The sequence below is a fragment of the Lissotriton helveticus genome, chromosome 12 (genome assembly GCF_964261635.1).
Source record: "Lissotriton helveticus chromosome 12, aLisHel1.1, whole genome shotgun sequence".
NCBI classification, from domain to species: Eukaryota; Metazoa; Chordata; class Amphibia; order Caudata; family Salamandridae; genus Lissotriton; species Lissotriton helveticus.
This window is the reverse complement of record NC_136073.1, coordinates 132,513,315-132,536,413: the sequence shown is the minus strand read 5'-3', so window position 1 is coordinate 132,536,413 and position 23,099 is coordinate 132,513,315. Positions and strand designations below refer to the sequence as shown.

General features: G+C 41.2%; 8 non-coding genes across 8 annotated transcripts; all 8 read right to left on the bottom strand.

The window, feature by feature from the left end:
* Nucleotides 1-1,588: 1,588 nt before the first annotated feature.
* On the bottom strand, nt 1,589-1,670 carry TRNAS-AGA (transfer RNA serine (anticodon AGA)). The gene has a single exon. It is a non-coding gene; the product is annotated as a tRNA-Ser (tRNA).
* Nucleotides 1,671-4,528: 2,858 nt separating this feature from the next.
* Nucleotides 4,529-4,610, bottom strand: TRNAA-AGC (transfer RNA alanine (anticodon AGC)). Its single transcript has one exon. It is a non-coding gene; the product is annotated as a tRNA-Ala (tRNA).
* A 2,847-nt stretch (nt 4,611-7,457) lies between these two features.
* Nucleotides 7,458-7,573, bottom strand: TRNAS-AGA (transfer RNA serine (anticodon AGA)). The gene is made up of 2 exons: nt 7,537-7,573; nt 7,458-7,502 (listed from the first exon to the last, which is right to left on the bottom strand). It is a non-coding gene; the product is annotated as a tRNA-Ser (tRNA).
* Nucleotides 7,574-9,071: 1,498 nt separating this feature from the next.
* On the bottom strand, nt 9,072-9,143 carry TRNAH-GUG (transfer RNA histidin (anticodon GUG)). Its single transcript has one exon. It is a non-coding gene; the product is annotated as a tRNA-His (tRNA).
* A 3,016-nt stretch (nt 9,144-12,159) lies between these two features.
* Nucleotides 12,160-12,241, bottom strand: TRNAS-AGA (transfer RNA serine (anticodon AGA)). The gene has a single exon. It is a non-coding gene; the product is annotated as a tRNA-Ser (tRNA).
* Nucleotides 12,242-15,098: 2,857 nt separating this feature from the next.
* Nucleotides 15,099-15,176, bottom strand: TRNAS-AGA (transfer RNA serine (anticodon AGA)). The gene has a single exon. It is a non-coding gene; the product is annotated as a tRNA-Ser (tRNA).
* Nucleotides 15,177-19,753: 4,577 nt separating this feature from the next.
* TRNAS-AGA (transfer RNA serine (anticodon AGA)) lies at nt 19,754-19,835 on the bottom strand. Its single transcript has one exon. It is a non-coding gene; the product is annotated as a tRNA-Ser (tRNA).
* Nucleotides 19,836-22,690: 2,855 nt separating this feature from the next.
* TRNAS-AGA (transfer RNA serine (anticodon AGA)) lies at nt 22,691-22,772 on the bottom strand. The gene has a single exon. It is a non-coding gene; the product is annotated as a tRNA-Ser (tRNA).
* Nucleotides 22,773-23,099: the final 327 nt, after the last annotated feature.

The window sequence follows — 23,099 nt, the reverse complement described above, 5'->3', positions numbered from 1 at the left end:
GAACCTGCATAAGCGAACACACGCAGCACATACTGTTACGCCCCCCCCTGATCCGTAACGCACGGAACGAGGTGTAGCGGGATTGCGGGGTGACGAGCGTCCCCCCCTCCCCCTCTCACCTCTTGTATTATTCGGACTTAGTTCGGAACGGATATTCTCATTCAGTCGGTCATCCACTACAACACATCCATGGCACGACACAATATCGCACTCTCTGCATGGCAAGCGAACACACTACCTTCCCCGTGGTTGAGTCAATACCACTGCAGCAGTAATGACTCGGCCAGCATTGCCTGGCATCCGAAGCAGGATAGTGACTTCGACCCTGCGCCCCCCCGCGCAATTGAGCTCCATCATTTCACTGCTCCGACAAGGAGGGGTCGCTGGGGGAAGGAAAGGGGAATGTTATGTTGTTAAGCTGTTTGAAATGTGAAAAATAACCTCATTGCTTTGCTGCTCAGGGCCCACAATGTACACAAGAAGACCTCCTGCAATTTCCTATATGACCCATGTTTTATTCTACCGCGGCCGGCCCGGATGGGTTGTAGGCGACTTGCTGTGTCCACCCCATGACTTTATTCAGAATGCATGTTCATCCTCTTTCGTGACACTGTGGAAGCCGGCCCAGGAATATGGGTTGTGGGCACTGAGCTGTATCACATGTGTTTATGACCAATAAAGGTTTTCAAAAACAAAAAAAAAAAAAAAAAAAAAAAAAACTACACAGTTAGGGGGGACTGCATGGTTAGGTTTTTGAGGAATTATTGAAACTGACCTCAGTGACCCATGAACAGAGCTGTGGCTAATGACTGCGTGCCCAATTATGATGAAGCAAGCACCATACCTCGTAGGGGCCCCACAACACGCTTTTCTTAGCTCTTTGAATTAAAGTATAAACCTCTGCCATGTATGAGTGGTAAAGGCTTGTTAATTTGGTTGCTTTTCCAATTCACGTCTGACAACAAGATGAAGGAACATTGGGGCATCAGAAGCTTTGGAAAGTAGCCACCAACCTCAGAGAAAGAGAGAAAGAGGGAAAAGGCAGTATGAGGTGTGGAGAAAACAGCAGCAGGTACAAGGAGCTCAAATGAGATTAATGGCGCCTAAATAGAGCACATAAAGGAACAGTTACAAATCTAAGAAAAGGGAAAGAAAGACTAGGAAAAAAACACGGAAAGAGCCTTAGATAAAATTCTCTTCCTGGGACAGCAGGCTAAGAGAAATTACACAGGGAGCAGTTAAGCTTGTAACACAGGGAGAATAGAAAAGAAAATACAGTTTTATAAAGTGTGTTTGCCTAATCCAGCAAGCACTTTTGTTTTATTTTTCTATTTGCTTCTTTTATTGGTAAAGTAAGTTTCAAGTGCATGAATGGTATGACTGAGAGAGCCAGGGTATAATAATTTGAAGTGTTTGCACCAGCGTTAATGTAGGACGAGAGTTATAGCAAAGATATGAAAGGGGTAGCGATAAAAAATATGTGAAAGAGCAATAGTGACACCAAAATAAGCCACCTATTTATAAAACTGACATGGAAGAAATTCTAAAGGTTAACTTCTGAAATTGTAGCCGATGTTAAAAAGTTTCTCGTTGTTGGCAGGATTCGAACCTGCGCAGGGAGACCCCAATGGATTTCTAGTCCATCGCCTTAACCACTCGGCCACAACAACTGACTGTAAGTTTTGAGCAAATAATCTGTATGAAAGTTTTCAAGGTGTCCCACAGCAAATTCCTGGTATTCTGCAATGCACTTTTTAAAAATAATGTTTTTTTCAGCAGGCACATTCTCTCCTAAAAACAAAAATTGCATGAGTATATCTCAAGTTTGGAAAAGGATAGGCTTTCATGCATACTCTCATGTGGCACTCAAGTTTTTGGGACCCTATTGCACTCTGTTTTCGGGCTGCTTTTAGTCTATGGCCCATATTACAGAAGTCTACCATCTTTGAGTATTTGAGGCTCCTTTGTAAGTGCTTTATCTTTTTTACTTGAAGAGCTATATAATAAAGGGGTCAGGGAAAGATTGCATTTATGGAAGATAAAAGAAGGCACACTTGTCTCACCAAATGCCGTAGAGAAACCTGATGTTTTACTCATGTTATCCTTAGTTTGTTTTTGTTAGACCTTGCATTCTTAAGGTGGCCTCAACCCTACCTTATTGCTTTTCACCTACGCATTTTGCTGTATCTTTTTATTGGCCTTAGGACTCTGATCACTTTATCGCTACTAATCAGTACTGAAGTGCACGTGCTTCTTCCCTAATCATGTGTGTAATTGGAGTATACCTGACTGACAGATTTAATTGACTTGAAAGCCCCTTGTAAAGTGGTATACCATATACCCAGGAACTGATTGTGCCGCCCAAAAAAGTAGCATTTCAAACCTGTCTCAAGCCTGCTACTGCAGTGCCTGTGCTGCAGTGTACTGCCACTTCGACTTGCCATTTAAAACTACTTGCCAAGCCTTAAACTCCAATTTTATTACATATAATTAACCCCTAAGGTAGGCCCTAGGTAGTCCTAGGGGCATCTTGCTATGTAAGTAAAAGGTTAGACATGTACTGTGGTAGTTTGCATGTCCTGGTAGTACCAAACAGTCTATTACATTTTTCACTACAGTGAGGTCTGCCCCTCTCATAGGTTAGCATTGGGTATTCCCTTATACTTTTTGGGGGGTAATTCCATATCAGAGAGGAGAAGCTTTATTTATTTATTGATAAATCCTATTTACTGGTGAGGTTGAATTTAACTTTACTATTTTATAAATGCCATTTTTAGAGAGTGAGCATTTCTCTGCACTTACTGCTCTATTTGCCTGAAAACCTGTCTCCAATTGACGTCTGGATTGGGCTGCGAGACAGCTACATTTGTGCATTCCCTCTAGACAGCCACAACACAGGTCACTCAACTGCAACTGCATTCATCTGCATTCTGTTTGGCATGGGGGAGAGCTCCATTCCCCCCACCGAAAATAGGTTCAAGAACGATAATTTATGTCAGTAGGTACAATATAGCTACATCTTATAATCATGTGTGTTTAAATAATTTGTCGTTAGATTGTTTAAATATTTTAAAGGATCTGTTTTTAATAGACATTTTACAAAAACAACTGGTACATTTGGTAATTCTGTAAAAGAAAAACCCAACTGCCGTGACATTGCCAACCACAATGCCGTGACTCGGATTCGAACCGAGGTTGCTGCGGCCACAACACAGAGTACTAACCACTATACGATCACAGCGAGCTACTTGGGCTCAATAACATACAGTGACATGGAGAATGTATAATTCTGAACACTCAGGGAACTCCTGTCATAGGCTGAATGTGTTCATTGCTTCCTCATTCCTTATACAAAGGCTTTGTCTCCTCAGTGGTTGAAAGGCTGAAACCGTTTCCTGGTCCACCTGCTTGTGAACTGCCAGAAGTCAAAGATCACACATACACTTGTGGGCCTGTGATGGGACACCAATGCAGAGAAACACACCTGGCGCAGATCTTCTATTCTGTCTATTAGACCTGCATCTCCCCTGTACCTCCTCAAGCCATCTGTATGTGAAGCAAGAAAGAGTTTAGGAGCGGTCCATCTACACATTTATAGGGAGGATGCTGCCGTGAGCTCCTCCCAGCTAATCACACAAACAGCAGTAAAGCAAGATAACTACACAGTTAGGGGGGACTGCATGGTTAGGTTTTTGAGGAATTATTGAAACTGACCTCAGTGACCCATGATCAGAGCTGTGGCTAATGACTGCGTGCCCAATTATGATGAAGCAAGCACCATGGCTCGTAGGGGCCCCACAACACGCTTTTCTTAGCTCATTGAATTAAAGTATAAACCTCTGCCATGTATGAGTGGTAAAGGCTTGTTAATTTGGTTGCTTTTCCAATTCACGTCTGACAACAAGATGAAGGAACATTGGGGCATCAGAAGCTTTGGAAAGTAGCCACCAACCTCAGAGAAAGAGAGAAAGAGTGAAAAGGCAGTATGAGGTGTTGAGAAAAAAGCAGCAGGTACAAGGAGCTCAAATGAGATTAATGGCGCCTAAATAGAGCACATAAAGGAACAGTTACAAATCTAAGAAAAGGGAAAGAAAGACTAGGAAAAAAACACGGAAAGAGCCTGTAGATAAAATTCTCTTCCTGGGACAGCAGGCTAAGAGAAATTACACAGGGAGCAGTTAAGCTTGTAACACGGGGAGAATAGAAAAGAAAATGCAGTTTTATGAAGTGTGTTTGCCTAATCCAGCAAGCACTTTTGTTTTATTTTTCTATTTGCTTCTTTTATTGGTAAAGTAAGTTTCAAGTGCATGAATGGTATCACTGAGAGAGCCAGGGTATAATAATTTGAAGTGTTTGCGCCAGCGCTAATGTAGGACGAGAGTTATAGCAAAGATATGAAAGGGGTAGCGATAATAAATATGTGAAAGGGCAATAGTGACACCAAAATAAGCCACCTATTTATAAAATTGACATGGAAGAAATTCTAAAGGTTAACTTCTGAAATTGTAGCTGATGTTAAAAAGTTTTTCATTGTTGGCAGGATTCGAACCTGCGCGGGGAGACCCCAATGGATTGCTAGTCCATTGCCTTAACCACTCGGCCACAACAACTGACTGTAAGATTTGTGCAAATAATCTGTATGAAAGTTTTCAAGGTGTCCCACAGCAAATTCCTGGTATTCTGCAATGCACTTTTTAAAAATAATGTTTTTTTCAGCAGGCACATTCTCTCCTAAAAACAAAAATTGCATGAGTATATCTCAAGTTTGGAAAAGGATAGGCTTTCATGCATACTCTCATGTGGCACTCAAGTTTTTGGGACCCTATTGCACTCTGTTTTCGTGCTGCTTTTAGTCTATGGCCCATATTACAGAAGTCTACCATCTTTGAGTATTTGAGGCTCCTTTGTAAGTGCTTTATCTTTTTTACTTGAAGAGCTATATAATAAAGGGGTCCGGGAAAGATTGCATTTATGGAAGATAAAAGAAGGCACACTTGTCTCACCAAATGCCGTAGAGAAACCTGATGTTTTACTCATGTTATCCTTACATTTGTTTTTGTTAGACCTTGCATTCTTAAGGTGGCCTCAACCCTACCTTATTGCTTTTCACCTACGCATTTTGCTGTATCTTTTTGTTGGCCTTAGGACTCTGATCACTTTATCGCTACTAATCAGTGCTGAAGTACACGTTCTTCTTCCCTAATCATGCGTGTAATTGGAGTATACCTGACTGACAGATTTAATTGACTTGAAAGCCCCTTGTAAAGTGGTATACCATATACCCAGGGACTGATTGTGCTGCCCAAAGAAGTAGCATTTCAAACCTGTCTCAAGCCTGCTACTGCAGTGCCTGTGCTGCAGTGTCCTGCCACTTCGACTTGCCATTTAAAACTACTTGCCAAGCCTTAAACTCCAATTTTATTACATATAATTAACCCCTAAGGTAGGCCCTAGGTAGTCCTAGGGGCATCATGCTATGTAAGTAAAAGGTAAGACATGTACTGTGGTAGTTTGCATGTCCTGGTAGTACCAAACAGTCTATTACATTTTTCACTACAGTGAGGTCTACCCCTCTCATAGGTAAGCATTGGGTATTCCCTATACTTTTTGGGGGGTAATTCCATATCAGAGAGGAGAAGCTTTATTTATTTATTGATAAATCCTATTTACTGGTGAGGTTGGATTTAACTTTACTATTTTATAAATGCCATTTTTAGAGAGTGAGCATTTCTCTGCACTTACTGCTCTATTTGCCTGAAAACCTGTCTCCAATTGACGTCTGGATTGGGCTGCGAGACAGCTACATTTGTGCATTCCCTCTAGACAGCCACAACACAGGTCACTCAACTGCAACTGCATTCTGATTGGCATGGGGGGAGAGCTCCATTCCCCCCACCGCAAATAGGTTCAAGAACGATAATTTATGTCAGTAGGTACAATATAGCTACATCTTATAATCATGTGTGTTTAAATAATTTGTTGTTAGATCGTTTAAATATTTTAAAGGATCTGTTTTTAATAGACATTTTACAAAAACAACTGGTACATTTGGTAATTCTGTAAAAGAAAAACCCAACTGCCGTGACATTGCCAACCACAATGCTGTGACTCTGATTCGAACCGAGGTTGCTGCGGCCACAACGCAGAGTACTAACCACCATACGATCACGGCAAGCTACTTGGGCTCAATAAAGTACAGTGACATGGAGAATTTATAATTCGGAACACTCAGGGAACTCCTGTGATAGGCTGAATGTGTTCATTGCTTCCTCATTCCTTATACAAAGGCTTTGTCTCCTCAGTGGTTGATAGGCTGAAACCGTTTCCTGGCCGCCTGCTTGTGAACTGCCAGAAGTCAAAGATCACACATACACTTGTGGGCCTGTGATGGGACACCAATGCAGAGAAACACACCTGGCGCAGATCGTCTATTCTGTCTATTAGACCTGCATCTCCCCTGTACCTCCTCAAGCCATCTGTATGTGAAGCAAGAAAAAGTTAAGGAGCGGTCCATCTACACTTTTATAGGGAGGATGCTGCCGTGAGCTCCTCCCAGCTAATCACACAAACAGCAGTAAAGCAAGATAACTACACAGTTAGGGGGGACTGCATGGTTAGGTTTTTGAGGAATTATTGAAACTGACCTCAGTGACCCATGAACAGAGCTGTGGCTAATGACTGCGTGCCCAATTATGATGAAGCAAGCACCATACCTCGTAGGGGCCCCACAACACGCTTTTCATAGCTCTTTGAATTAAAGTATAAACCTCTGCCATGCATGAGTGGTAAAGGCTTGTTAATTTGGTTGCTTTTCCAATTCACGTCTGACAACAAGATGAAGGAACATTGGGGCATCAGAAGCTTTGGAAAGTAGCCACCAACCTCAGAGAAAGAGAGAAAGAGGGAAAAGGCAGTATGAGGTGTGGAGAAAACAGCAGCAGGTACAAGGAGCTCAAATGAGATTAATGGCGCCTAAATAGAGCACATAAAGGAACAGTTACAAAGCTAAGAAAAGGGAAAGATAGACTAGGAAAAAAACACGGAAAGAGCCTTAGATAAAATTCTCTTCCTGGGACAGCAGGCTAAGAGAAATTACACAGGGAGCAGTTAAGCTTGTAACACAGGGAGAATAGAAAAGAAAATACAGTTTTATAAAGTGTGTTTGCCTAATCCAGCAAGCACTTTTGTTTTATTTTTCTATTTGCTTCTTTTATTGGTAAAGTAAGTTTCAAGTGCATGAATGGTATGACTGAGAGAGCCAGGGTATAATAATTTGAAGTGTTTGCACCAGCGTTAATGTAGGACGAGAGTTATAGCAAAGATATGAAAGGGGTAGCGATAATAAATATGTGAAAGGGCAATAGTGACACCAAAATAAGCCACCTATTTATAAAACTGACATGGAAGAAATTCTAAAGGTTAACTTCTGAAATTGTAGCCGATGTTAAAAAGTTTCTCGTTGTTGGCAGGATTCGAACCTGCGCAGGGAGACCCCAATGGATTTCTAGTCACCTGCGCAGGGAGACCCCAATGAATTTCTAGTCCATCGCCTTAACCACTCGGCCACAACATCTGACTGTAAGTTTTGAGCAAATAATCTGTATGAAAGTTTTCAAGGTGTCCCACAGCAAATTCCTGGTATTCTGCAATGCACTTTTTAAAAATAATGTTTTTTTCAGCAGGCACATTCTCTCCTAAAAACAAAAATTGCATGAGTATATCTCAAGTTTGGAAAAGGATAGGCTTTCATGCATACTCTCATGTGGCACTCAAGTTTTTGGGACCCTATTGCACTCTGTTTTCGTGCTGCTTTTAGTCTATGGCCCATATTACAGAAGTCTACCATCTTTGAGTATTTGAGGCTCCTTTGTAAGTGCTTTATCTTTTTTACTTGAAGAGCTATATAATAAAGGGGTCAGGGAAAGATTGCATTTATGGAAGATAAAAGAAGGCACACTTGTCTCACCAAATGCCGTAGAGAAACCTGATGTTTTACTCATGTTATCCTTAGTTTGTTTTTGTTAGACCTTGCATTCTTAAGGTGGCCTCAACCCTACCTTATTGCTTTTCACCTACGCATTTTGCTGTATCTTTTTATTGGCCTTAGGACTCTGATCACTTTATCGCTACTAATCAGTACTGAAGTGCACGTGCTTCTTCCCTAATCATGTGTGTAATTGGAGTATACCTGACTGACAGATTTAATTGACTTGAAAGCCCCTTGTAAAGTGGTATACCATATACCCTGGAACTGATTGTGCCGCCCAAAAAAGTAGCATTTCAAACCTGTCTCAAGCCTGCTACTGCAGTGCCTGTGCTGCAGTGTACTGCCACTTCGACTTGCCATTTAAAACTACTTGCCAAGCCTTAAACTCCAATTTTATTACATATAATTAACCCCTAAGGTAGGCCCTAGGTAGTCCTAGGGGCATCTTGCTATGTAAGTAAAAGGTTAGACATGTACTGTGGTAGTTTGCATGTCCTGGTAGTACCAAACAGTCTATTACATTTTTCACTACAGTGAGGTCTGCCCCTCTCATAGGTTAGCATTGGGTATTCCCTTATACTTTTTGGGGGGTAATTCCATATCAGAGAGGAGAAGCTTTATTTATTTATTGATAAATCCTATTTACTGGTGAGGTTGAATTTAACTTTACTATTTTATAAATGCCATTTTTAGAGAGTGAGCATTTCTCTGCACTTACTGCTCTATTTGCCTGAAAACCTGTCTCCAATTGACGTCTGGATTGGGCTACGAGAAAGCTACATTTGTGCATTCCCTCTAGACAGCCACAACACAGGTCACTCAACTGCAACTGCATTCATCTGCATTCTGATTGGCATGGGGGAGAGCTCCATTCCCCCACCGCAAATAGGTTCAAGAACGATAATTTATGTCAGTAGGTACAATATAGCTACATCTTATAATCATGTGTGTTTAAATAATTTGTCGTTAGATCGTTTAAATATTTTAAAGGATCTGTTTTTAATAGACATTTTACAAAAACAACTGGTACATTTGGTAATTCTGTAAAAGAAAAACCCAACTGCCGTGACATTGCCAACCACAATGCCGTAACTCGGATTCGAACCGAGGTTGCTGCGGCCACAACGCAGAGTACTAACCACTATACGATCACGGCGAGCTACTTGGGCTCAATAACGTACAGTGACATGGAGAATTTATAATTCAGAACACTCAGGGAACTCCTGTGATAGGCTGAATGTGTTCATTGCTTCCTCATTCCTTATACAAAGGCTTTGTCTCCTCAGTGGTTGATAGGCTGAAACTGTTTCCTGGCCGCCTGCTTGTGAACTGCCAGGAGTCAAAGATCACACATACACTTGTGGGCCTGTGATGGGACACCAATGCAGAGAAACACACCTGGCGCAGATCTTCTATTCTGTCTAGTAGACCTGCATCTCCCCTGTACCTCCTCAAGCCATCTGTATGTGAAGCAAGAAAGAGTTAAGGAGCGGTCCATCTACACTTTTATAGGGAGGATGCTGCCGTGAGCTCCTCCCAGCTAATCACACAAACAGCAGTAAAGCAAGATAACTACACAGTTAGGGGGGACTGCATGGTTAGGTTTTTGAGGAATTATTGAAACTGACCTCAGTGACCCATGATCAGAGCTGTGGCTAATGACTGCGTGCCTAATTATGATGAAGCAAGCACCATGGCTCGTAGGGGCCCCACAACACGCTTTTCTTAGCTCAATTAAAGTATAAACCTCTGCCATGTATGAGTGGTAAAGGCTTGTTAGTTTGGTTGATTTTCCAATTCACGCCTGACAACAAGATGAAGGAACATTGGGGCATCAGAAGCTTTGGAAAGTAGCCACCAACCTCAGAGAAAGAGAGAAAGAGGGAAAAGGCAGTATGAGGTGTGGAGAAAACAGCAGCAGGTACAAGGAGCTCAAATGAGATTAATGGCGCCTAAATAGAGCACGTAAAGGAACAGTTACAAATCTAAGAAAAGGGAAAGAAAGACTAGGAAAAAAACACGGAAAGAGCCTGTAGATAAAATTCTCTTCCTCGGACAGCAGGCTAAGAGAAATTACACAGGGAGCAGTTAAGCTTGTAACACAGGGAGAATAGAAAAGAAAATACAGTTTTATAAAGTGTGTTTGCCTAATCCAGCAAGCACTTTTGTTTTATTTTTCTATTTGCTTCTTTTATTGGTAAAGTAAGTTTCAAGTGCTTGAATGGTATGACTGAGAGAGCCAGGGTATAATAATTTGAAGTGTTTGCACCAGCGCTAATGTAGGACGAGAGTTATAGCAAAGATATGAAAGGGGTAGCGATAATAAATATGCGAAAGGGCAATAGTGACACCAAAATAAGCCACCTATTTATAAAACTGACATGGAAGAAATTCAAAAGGTTAACTTCTGAAATTGTAGCCGATGTTAAAAAGTTTCTCGTTGTTGGCAGGATGAGAACCTGCACGGGGGGACCCCAATGGATTTCTAGTCCATCGCCTTAACCACTCAGCCACAACTGACTGTAAGTTTTGTGCAAATAATCTGTCTGAAAGTTTTCAAGGTGTCCCACAGCAAATTCCTGATATTCTGCAATGCACTTTTTAAAAATAATATTTTTTTCAGCAGGCACATTCTCTCCTAAAAACAAAAATAAGGCTACATCTTATAATCATGTGTGTTTAAATAATTTGTCGTTAGATCGTTTAAATATTTTAAAGGATCTGTTTTTAATAGACATTTTACAAAAACAACTGGTACATTTGGTAATTCTGTAAAAGAAAAACCCAACTGCCGTGACATTACCAACCACAATGCCGTGACTCAGATTTGAACCGAGGTTGCTGCGGCCACAACGCAGAGTACTAACCACTATACGATCACGGCGAGCTACTTGGGCTCAATTACATACAGTGACATGGAGAATTTATAATTCGAAACACTCAGGGAACTCCTGTGATAGGCTGAATGTGTTCATTGCTTCCTCATTCCTTATACAAAGGCTTTGTCTCCTCAGTGGTTGATAGGCTGAAACCGTTTCCTGGCTGCCTGCTTGTGAACTGCCAGAAGTCAAAGATCACACATACACGTGTGGGCCTGTGATGGGACACCAATGCAGAGAAAGACATCTGGCGCAGATCTTCTATTCTGTCTATTAGACCTGCATCTCCCCTGTACCTCCTCAAGCCATCTGTATGTGAAGCAAGAAAGAGTTAAGGAGCGGTCCATCTACACTTTTATAGGGAGGATGCTGCCGTGAGCTCCTCCCAGCTAATCACACAAACAGCAGTAAAGCAAGATAACTACACAGTTAGGGGGGACTGCATGGTTAGGTTTTTGAGGAATTATTGAAACTGACCTCAGTGACCCATGATCAGAGCTGTGGCTAATGACTGCGTTCCCAATTATGATGAAGCAAGCACCATGGCTCGTAGGGGCCCCACAACACGCTTTTCTTAGCTCATTGAATTAAAGTATAAACCTCTGCCATGTATGAGTGGCAAAAAGGCTTGTTAATTTGGTTGCTTTTCCAATTCACGTCTGACAACAAGATGAAGGAACATTGGGGCATCAGAAGCTTTGGAAAGTAGCCACCAACCTCAGAGAAAGAGAGAAAGAGGGAAAAGGCAGTATGAGGTGTGGAGAAAACAGCAGCAGGTACAAGGAGCTCAAATGAGATTAATGGCGCCTAAATAGAGCACATAAAGGAACAGTTACAAATCTAAGAAAAGGGAAAGAAAGACTAGGAAAAAAACACGGAAAAAGCCTGTAGATAAAATTCTCTTCCTGGGACAGCAGGCTAAGAGAAATTACACAGGGAGCAGTTAGGCTTGTAACACGGGGAGAATAGAAAATAAAATGCAGTTTTATGAAGTGTGTTTGCCTAATCCAGCAAGCACTTTTGTTTTATTTTTCTATTTGCTTCTTTTATTGGTAAAGTAAGTTTCAAGTGCATGAATGGTATGACTGAGAGAGCCAGGGTATAATAATTTGAAGTGTTTGCACCAGCGCTAATGTAGTACGAGAGTTATAGCAAAGATATGAAAGGGATAGCGATAATAAATATGTGAAAGGGCAATAGTGACACCAAAATAAGCCACCTATTTATAAAACTGACATGGAAGAAATTCTAAAGGTTAACTTCTGAAATTGTAGCCGATGTTAAAATGTTTCTCGTTGTTGGCAGGATTCGATCCTGCGCGGGGAGACCCCCAATGATTTCTAGTCCATCGCCTTAACCACTCGGCCACAACAACTGACTGTAGGTTTTGTGCAAATAATCTGTATGAAAGTTTTCAAGGTGTCCCACAGCAAATTCCTGGTATTCTGCAATGCACTTTTTAAAAATAATGTTTTTTTCAGCAGGCACATTCTCTCCTAAAAACAAAAATTGCATGAGTATATCTCTAGTTTGGAAAAGGATAGGCTTTCATGCATATTCTCATGTGGCACTCAAGTTTTTGGGACCCTATTGCACTCTGTTTTCGTGCTGCTTTTAGTCTATGGCCCATATTACAGAAGTCTACCATCTTTGAGTATTTGAGGCTCCTTTGTAAGTGCTTTATCTTTTTTACTTGAAGAGCTATATAATAAAGGGGTCCGGGAAAGATTGCATTTATGGAAGATAAAAGAAGGCACACTTGTCTCACCAAATGCCGTAGAGAAACCTGATGTTTTACTCATGTTATCTTTAGTTTGTTTTTGTTAGACCTTGCATTCTTAAGGTGGCCTCAACCCTACCTTATTGCTTTTCACCTATGCATTTTGCTGTATCTTTTTGTTGGCCTTAGGACTCTGATCACTTTATCGCTACTAATCAGTGCTGAAGTGCACGTGCTTCTTCCCTAATCATGTGTGTAATTGGAGTATACCTGACTGACAGATTTAATTTACTTGAAAGCCCCTTGTAAAGTGATATACCATATACCCAGGGACTGATTGTGCCGCCCAAAGAAGTAGCATTTCAAACCTGTCTCAAGCCTGCTACTGCAGTGCCTGTGCTGCAGTGTACTGCCACTTCGACGTGCCATTTAAAACTACTTGCCAAGCCTTAAACTCCAATTTTATTACATATAATTATCCCCTAAGGTAGGCCCTAGGTAGTCCTAGGGGCATCAAGCTATGTAAGTAAAAGTTAAGACATGTACTGTGGTAGTTTGCATGTCCTGGTAGTACCAAACAGTCTATTACATTTTTCACTATTGTGAGGTCTGCCCCTCTCATAGGTTAGCATTGGGTATTCCCTTATACTTTTTGGGGGGTAATTCCATATCAGAGAGGAGAAGCTTTATTTATTTATTGATAAATCCTATTTACTGGTGAGGTTGGATTTAACTTTACTATTTTATAAATGCTATTTTTAGAGAATGAGCATTTCTCTGCACTTACTGCTCTATTTGCCTGAAAACCTGTCTCCAATTGACGTCTGGATTGGGCTGCGAGACAGCTATATTTGTGCATTCCCTCTAGACAGCCACAACACAGGTCACTCAACTGCAACTGCATTCATCTGCATTCTGATTGGCATGGGGGAGAGCTCCATTCCCCCCACCGAAAATAGGTTCAAGAATGATAATTTATGTCAGTAGGTACAATATAGCTACATCTTATAATCATGTGTGTTTAAATAATTTGTTGTTAGATTGTTTAAATATTTTAAAGGATCTGTTTTTAATAGACATTTTACAAAAATAACTGGTACATTTGGTAATTCTGTAAAAGAAAAACCCAGCTGCCGTGACATTGCCAACCACAATGCAGTGACTCGGATTTGAACCGAGGTTGCTGCAGCCACAACGCAGAGTACTAACCACTATACGATCACGGCAAGCTACTTGGACTCAATAGCATACAGTGACATGGAGAATTTATAATTCGGAACACTCAGGGAACTCCTGTGATAGGCTGAATGTTTTCATTGCTTCCTCATTCCTTATACAAAGGCTTTGTCTCCTCAGTGGTTGATAGGCTGAAACCGTTTCCTGGCCGCCTGCTTGTGAACTGCCAGGAGTCAAAGATCACACATACACTTGTGGGCCTGTGATGGGACACCAATGCAGAGAAACACACCTGGCGCAGATCTTCTATTCTGTCTAGTAGACCTGCATCTCCCCTGTACCTCCTCAAGCCATCTGTATGTGAAGCAAGAAAGAGTTAAGGAGCGGTCCATCTACACTTTTATAGGGAGGATGCTGCCGTGAGCTCCTCCCAGCTAATCACACAAACAGCAGTAAAGCAAGATAACTACACAGTTAGGGGGGACTGCATGGTTAGGTTTTTGAGGAATTATTGAAACTGACCTCAGTGACCCATGATCAGAGCTGTGGCTAATGACTGCGTGCCTAATTATGATGAAGCAAGCACCATGGCTCGTAGGGGCCCCACAACACGCTTTTCTTAGCTCATTGAATTAAAGTATAAACCTCTGCCATGTATGAGTGGTAAAGGCTTGTTAATTTGGTTGCTTTTGCAATTCACGTCTGACAACAAGATGAAGGAACATTGGGGCATCAGAAGCTTTGGAAAGTAGCCACCAACCTCAGAGAAAGAGAGAAAGAGGGAAAAGGCAGTATGAGGTGTGGAGAAAACAGCAGCAGGTACAAGGAGCACAAATGAGATTAATGGCGCCTAAATAGAGCACATAAAAGAACAGTTACAAATCTAAGAAAAGGGAAAGAAAGACTAGGAAAAAAACACGGAAAGAGCCTGTAGATAAAATTCTCTTCCTGGGACAGCAGGCTAAGAGAAATTACACAGGGAGCAGTTAAGCTTGTAACACGGGGAGAATAGAAAAGAAAATGCAGTTTTATGAAGTGTGTTTGCCTAATCCAGCAAGCACTTTTGTTTTATTTTTCTATTTGCTTCTTTTATTGGTAAAGTAAGTTTCAAGTGCATGAATGGTATGACTGAGAGAGCCAGGGTATAATAGTTTGAAGTGTTTGCACCAGCGCTAATGTAGGGCGAGAGTTATAGCAAAGATATGAAAGGGGTAGCGATAATAAATATGTGAAAGGGCAATAGTGACACCAAAATAAGCCACCTATTTATAAAACTAACATGGAAGAAATTCTAAAGGTTAACTTCTGAAATTGTAGCCGATGTAAAAAAGTTTCTCGTTGTTGGCAGGATTCGAACCTGCGCGGGGAGACCCCAATGGATTTCTAGTCCATCGCCTTAACCACTCAGCCAAACTGACTGTAAGTTTTGTGCAAATAATCTGTATGAAAGTTTTCAAGGTGTCCCACAGCAAATTCCTGATATTCTGCAATGCACTTTTTTAAAATAAAGTTTTTTTCAGCAGGCACATTCTCTCCTAAAAACAAAAATTGCATGAGTATATCTCTAGTTTGGAAAAGGATAGGCTTTCATGCATACTCTCATGTGGCACTCAAGTTTTTGGTACCCTATTGCACTCTGTGTTCGTGCTGCTTTTAGTCTATGGCCCATATTACAGAAGTCTACCATCTTTGAGTATTTGAGGCTCCTTTGTAAGTGCTTTATCTTTCTTACTTGAAGAGCTATATAATAAAGGGGTCAGGCAAAGATTGCATTTATGGAAGATAAAAGAAGGCACACTTGTCTCACCAAATGCCGTAGAGAAACCTGATGTTTTACTCATGTTATCCTTAGTTTGTTTTTGTTAGACCTTGCATTCTTAAGGTGGCCTCAACCCTACCTTATTGCTTTTCACCTACGCATTTTGCTGTATATTTTTGTTGGCCTTAGGACTCTGATCACTTTATCGCTACTAATCAGTGCTGAAGTGCACGTGCTTCTTCCCTAATCATGTGTGTAATTGGAGTATACCTGACTGACAGATTTAATTGACTTGAAAGCCCCTTGTAAAGTGGTATACCATATACCCAGGGACTGATTGTGCCGCCCAAAGAAGTAGCATTTCAAACCTGTCTCAAGCCTGCTACTGCAGTGCCTGTGCTGCAGTGTATTGCCACTTCGACTTGCCATTTAAAACTACTTGCCAAGCCTTAAACTCCAATTTTATTACATATAATTAACCCCTAAGGTAGGCCCTAGGTAGTTCTAGGGGCAGCATGCTATGTAAGTAAAAGGTAAGACATGTACTGTGGTAGTTTGCATGTCCTGGTAGTACCAAACAGTCTATTACATTTTTCACTACTGTGAGGTCTGCCCCTCTCATAGGTTAGCATTGGGTATTCCCTTATACTTTTTGGGGGGTAATTCCATATCAGAGAGGAGAAGCTTTATTTATTTATTGATAAATCCTATTTACTGGTGAGGTTGGATTTAACTTTACTATTTTATAAATGCCATTTTTAGAGAGTGAGCATTTCTCTGCACTTACTGCTCTATTTGCCTGAAAACCTGTCTCCAATTGACGTCTGGATTGGGCTGCGAGACAGCTACATTTGTGCATTCCCTCTAGACAGCCACAACACAGGTCACTCAACTGCAACTGCATTCTGATTGGCATGGGGAGAGCTCCATTCCCCCCACCGCAAATAGGTTCAAGAACGATAATTTATGTCAGTAGGTACAATATAGCTACATCTTATAATCATGTGTGTTTAAATAATTTGTCGTTAGATCGTTTAAATATTTTAAAGGATCTGTTTTTAATAGACATTTTACAAAAACAACTGTTACATTTGGTAATTCTGTAAAAGAAAAACCCAACTGCCGTGACATTGCCAAGCACAATGCCGTGACTCGGATTAGAACCGAGGTTGCTGCGGCCACAACGCAAAGTAGTAACCACTATACGATCACGGCGAGCTACTTGGGCTCAATATCATACAGTGACATGGAGAATTTATAATTCTGAACACTCAGGGAACTCCTGTGATAGGCTGAATGTGTTCATTGCTTCCTCATTCCTTATATAAAGGCTTTGTCTCCTTAGTGGTTGATAGGCTGAAACCGTTTCCTGGCCTCCTGTTTGTGAACTGCCAGGAGTCAAAGATCACACATACACTTGTGGGCCTGTGATGGGACACCAATGCAGAGAAACACACCTGGCGCAGATCTTCTATTCTGTCTAGTAGACCTGCATCTCCCCTGTACCTCCTCAAGCCATCTGTATGTGAAGCAAGAAAGAGTTAAGGAGCGGTCCATCTACACTTTTATAGGGAGGATGCTGCCATGAGCTCCTCCCAGCTAATCACACAAACAGCAGTAAAGCAAGATAACTACACAGTTAGGGGGGACTGCATGGTTAGGTTTTTGAGGAATTATTGAAACTGACCTCAGTGACCCATGATCAGAGCTGTGGCTAATGACTGCGTGCCTAATTATGATGAAGCAAGCACCATGGCTCGTAGGGGCCCCACAACACGCTTTTCTTAGCTCATTGAATTAAAGTATAAACCTCTGCCATGTATGAGTGGTAAAGGCTTGTTAATTTGGTTGCTTTTGCAATTCACGTCTGACAACAAAATGAAGGAACATTGGGGCATCAGAAGCTTTGGAAAGTAGCCACCAACCTCAGAGAAAGAGAGAAAGAGGGAAAAGGCAGTATGAGGTGTGGAGAAAACAGCAGCAGGTACAAGGAGCACAAATGAGATTAATGGCGCCTAAATAGAGCACATAAAAGAACAGTTACAAATCTAAGAAAAGGGAAAGAAAGACTAGGAAAAAAACACGGAAAGAGCCTGTAGATAAAATTCTCTTCCTGGGACAGCAGGCTAAGAGAAATTACACAGGGAGCAGTTAAGCTTGTAACACGGGGAGAATAGAAAAGAAAATGCAGTTTTATGAAGTGTGTTTGCCTAATCCAGCAAGCACTTTTGTTTTATTTTTCTATTTGCTTCTTTTATTGGTAAAGTAAGTTTCAAGTGCATGAATGGTATGACTGAGAGAGCCAGGGTATAATAGTTTGAAGTGTTTGCACCATCGATAATGTAGGACGAGAGTTATAGCAAAGATATGAAAGGAGTAGCGATAATAAATATGTGAAAGGGCAATAGTGACACCAAAATAAGCCACCTATTTATAAAACTGACATGGAAGAAATTCTGAAGGTTAACTTCTGAAATTGTAGCCGATGTAAAAAAGTTTCTTGTTGTTGGCAGGATTTGAACCCGCGCGGGGAGACCCCAATTGATTTCTAGTCCATCGCCTTAACCACTCAGCCAAACTGACTGTAAGTTTTGTGCAAATGATCTGTATGAAAGTTTTGAAGGTGTCCCACAGCAAATTCCTGATATTCTGCAATGCACTTTTTAAAAATAATGTTTTTTTCAGCAGGCACATTCTCTCCTAAAAACAAAAATAAGGCTACATCTTATAATCATGTGTGTTTAAATAATTTGTCGTTAGATCGTTTAAATATTTTAAAGGATCTGTTTTTAATAGACATTTTACAAAAACAACTGGTACATTTGGTAATTCTGTAAAAGAAAAACCCAACTGCCGTGACATTGCCAACCACAATGCCGTGACTTGGATTCGAACCGAGGTTGCTGCGGCCAAAACGCAGAATACTAACCACTATACGATCACGGCGAGCTACTTGGGTTCAATAGCATACAGTGACATGGAGAATTTATAATTCGGAACACTCAGGGAACTCCTGTGATAGGCTGAATGTGTTCATTGCTTCCTCATTCCTTATACAAAGGCTTTGTCTCCTCAGTGGCTGATAGGCTGAAACCGTTTCCTGGCCTCCTGCTTGTGAACTGCCAGAAGTCAAAGATCACACATACACTTGTGGGCCTGTGATGGAACACCAATGCAGAGAAACACACCTGGCGCAGATCTTCTAATCTGTCTATTAGACCTGCATCTCCCCTGTACCACCTCAAGCCATCTGTATGTGAAGCAAGAAAAAGTTAAGGAGCGGACCATCTACACTTTTATAGGGAGGATGCTGCCGTGAGCTCCTCCCAGCTAATCACACAAACAGCAGTAAAGCAACATAACTACACAGTTAGGGAGGACTGCATGGTTAGGTTTTTGAGGAATTATTGAAACTGACCTCAGTGACCCATGATCAGAGCTGTGGCTAATGACTGCGTGCCTAATTATGATGAAGCAAGCACCATGGCTCGTAGGGGCCCCACAACACGCTTTTCTTAGCTCATTGTATTAAAGTATAAACCTCTGCCATGTATGAGTGGTAAAGGCTTGTTAATTTGGTTGCTTTTCCAATTCACGTATGACAACAAGATGAAGGAACATTGGGGCATCAGAAGCTTTGGAAAGTAGCCACCAACCTCAGAGAAAGAGAGAAAGAGGGAAAAGGCAGTATGAGGTGTGGAGAAAACAGCAGCAGGTACAAGGAGCTCAAATGAGATTAATGGCGCCTAAATAGAGCACATAAAGGAACAGTTACAAAACTAAGAAAAGGGAAAGAAAGACTAGGAAAAAAACACGGAAAGAGCCTGTAGATAAAATTCTCTTCCTGAGACAGCAGGCTAAGAGAAATTACACAGGGAGCAGTTAAGCTTGTAACACGGGGAGAATAGAAAAGAAAATGCAGTTTTATGAAGTGTGTTTGCCTAATCCATCAAGCACTTTTGTTTTATTTTTCTATTTGCTTCTTTTATTGGTAAAGTAAGTTTCAAGTGCATGAATGGTATGACTGAGAGAGCCAGGGTATAATAATTTGAAGTGTTTGCACCAGCGCTAATGTAGGACGAGAGTTATAGCAAAGGTATGAAAGGGGTAGCGATAATAAATATGTGAAAGGGCAATAGTGACACCAAAATAAGCCACCTATTTATAAAACTGACATGGAAGAAATTCTAAAGGTTAACTTCTGAAATTGTAGCCGATGTTAAAAAGTTTCTCGTTGTTGGCAGGATTCGAAGCTGCGCGGGGAGACCCCAATGGATTTCTAGTCCAATGCCTTAACCACTCGGCCACAACAACTGACTGCAAGGTTTGTGCAAATAATCTGTATGAAAGTTTTCAAGGTGTCCCACAGCAAATTCCTGGTATTCTGCAATGCACTTTTTAAAAATAATGTTTTTTTCAGCAGGCACATTCTCTCCTAAAAACAAAAATTGCATGAGTATATCTCTAGTTTGGAAAAGGATAGGCTTTCATGCATACTCTCATGTGGCACTCAAGTTTTTGGGACCCTATTGCACTCTGTTTTCGTGCTGCTTTTAGTCTTTGGCCCATATTACAGAAGTCTACCATCTTTGAGTATTTGAGGCTCCTTTGTAAGTGCTTTATCTTTTTTACTTGAAGAGCTATATAATAAAGGGGTCAGGGAAAGATTGCATTTATGGAAGATAAAAGAAGGCACACTTGTCTCACCAAATGCCGTAGAGAAACCTGATGTTTTACTCATGTTATCCTTAGTTTGTTTTTGTTAGACCTTGCATTCTTAAGGTGGCCTCAACCCTACCTTATTGCTTTTCACCTACGCATTTTGCTGTATCTTTTTGTAGGCCTTAGGACTCTGATCACTTTATCGCTACTAATCAGTGCTGAAGTGCACGTGCTTCTTCCCTAATCATGTGTGTAATTGGAGTATACCTGACTGACAGATTTAATTTACTTGAAAGCCCCTTGTAAAGTGGTATACCATATACCCAGGGACTGATTGTGCAGCCCAAAGAAGTAGCAATTCAAACCTGTCTCAAGCCTGCTACTGCAGTGCCTGTGCTGCAGTATACTGCCACTTCGACTTGCCATTTAAAACTACTTGCCAAGCCTTAAACTCCAATTTTATTACATATAATTAACCCCTAAGGTAGGCCCTAGGTAGTTCTAGGGGCAGCATGCTATGTAAGTAAAAGGTAAGACATGTACTGTGGTAGTTTGCATGTCCTGGTAGTACCAAACAGTCTATTACATTTTTCACTACTGTGAGGTCTGCCCCTCTCATAGGTTAGCATTGGGTATTCCCTTATACTTTTTGGGGGGTAATTCCATATCAGAGAGGAAAAGCTTTATTTATTTATTGATAAATCCTATTTACTGGTGAGGTCGGATTTAACTTTACTATTTTATAAATGCCATTTTTAGAGAGTGAGCATTTCTCTGCACTTACTGCTCTATTTGCCTGAAATCCTGTCTCCAATTGACGTCTGGATTGGGCTACGAGACAGCTACATTTGTGCATTCCCTTTAGACAGCCACAACACAGTTCACTCAACTGCAACTGCATTCATCTGCATTCTGATTGGCATGGGGGAGAGCTCCGTTCCCCCACCGCAAATAGGTTCAAGAACGATAATTTATGTCAGTAGGTACAATATAGCTACATCTTATAATCATGTGTGTTTAAATAATTTGTCGTTAGATCGTTTAAATATTTTAAAGGATCTGTTTTTAATAGACATTTTACAAAAACAACTGGTACATTGGTAATTCTGTAAAAGAAAAACCCAACTGCCGTGACATTGCCAACCACAATGCCGTGACTCGGATTCAAACCGAGGTTGCTGCGGCCACAACGCAGAGTACCAACCACTATACGATCACGGCAAGCTACTTGGGCTCAACAACATACAGTGACATGGAGAATTTATAATTCGGAACACTCAGGGAACTCCTGTGATAGGCTGAATGTGTTCATTGCTTCCTCATTTCTTATACAAAGGCTTTGTCTCCTCAGTGGTTGATAGGCTGAGACCGTTTCCTGGCCGCCTGCTTGTGAACTGCCAGGAGTCAAAGATCACACATACACTTGTGGGCCTGTGATGGGACACCAATGCAGAGAAACACACCTGGGGCAGATCTTCTATTCTGTCTAGTAGACCTGCATTTCCCCTGTACCTCCTCAAGCCATCTGTATGTGAAGCAAGAAAGAGTTAAGGAGCGGTCCATCTACACTTTTATAGGGAGGATGCTGCTGTGAGCTCCTCCCAGCTAATCACACAAACAGCAGTAAAGCAAGATAACTTCACAGTTAGGGGGGACTGCATGGTTAGGTTTTTGAGGAATTATTGAAACTGACCTCAGTGACCCATGATCAGAGCTGTGGCTAATGACTGCGTGCCTAATTATGATGAAGCAAGCACCATGGCTCGTAGGGGCCCCACAACACGCTTTTCTTAGCTCATTGAATTAAAGTATAAACCTCTGCCATGTATGAGTGGTAAAGGCTTGTTAATTTGGTTGCTTTTCCAATTCACGTCTGACAACAAGATGAAGGAACATTGGGGCATCAGAAGCTTTGGAAAGTAGCCACCAACCTCAGAGAAAGAGAGAAAGAGGGAAAAGGCAGTATGAGGTGTGGAGAAAACAGCAGCAGGTACAAGGAGCTCAAATGAGATTAATGGCGCCTAAATAGAGCACGTAAAGGAACAGTAACAAATCTAAGAAAAGGGAAAGAAAGACTAGGAAAAAAACACGGAAAGAGCCTGTAGATAAAATTCTCTTCCAGGGACAGCAGGCTAAGAGAAATTACACAGGGAGCAGTTAAGCTTGTAACACGGGGAGAATAGAAAAGAAAATGCAGTTTTATGAAGTGTGTTTGCCTAATCCAGCAAGCACTTTTGTTTTATTTTTCTATTTGCTTCTTTTATTGGTAAAGTAAGTTTCAAGTGCATGAATGGTATGACTGAGAGAGCCAGGGTATAATAATTTGAAGTGTTTGCACCAGCGCTAATGTAGGACGAGAGTTATAGCAAAGGTATGAAAGGGGTAGCGATAATAAATATGTGAAAGGGCAATAGTGACACCAAAATAAGCCACCTATTTATAAAACTGACATGGAAGAAATTCTAAAGGTTAACTTCTGAAATTGTAGCCGATGTTAAAATGTTTCTCGTTGTTGGCAGGATTCGAAGCTGCGCGGGGAGACCCCAATGGATTTCTAGTCCAATGCCTTAACCACTCGGCCACAACAACTGACTGCAAGTTTTGTGCAAATAATCTGTATGAAAGTTTTCAAGGTGTCCCACAGCAAATTCCTGGTATTCTGCAATGCACTTTTTAAAAATAATGTTTTTTTCAGCAGGCACATTCTCTCCTAAAAACAAAAATTGCATGAGTATATCTCTAGTTTGGAAAAGGATAGGCTTTCATGCATACTCTCATGTGGCACTCAAGTTTTTGGGACCCTATTGCACTCTGTTTTCGTGCTGCTTTTAGTCTTTGGCCCATATTACAGAAGTGTACCATCTTTGAGTATTTGAGGCTCCTTTGTAAGTGCTTTATCTTTTTTACTTGAAGAGC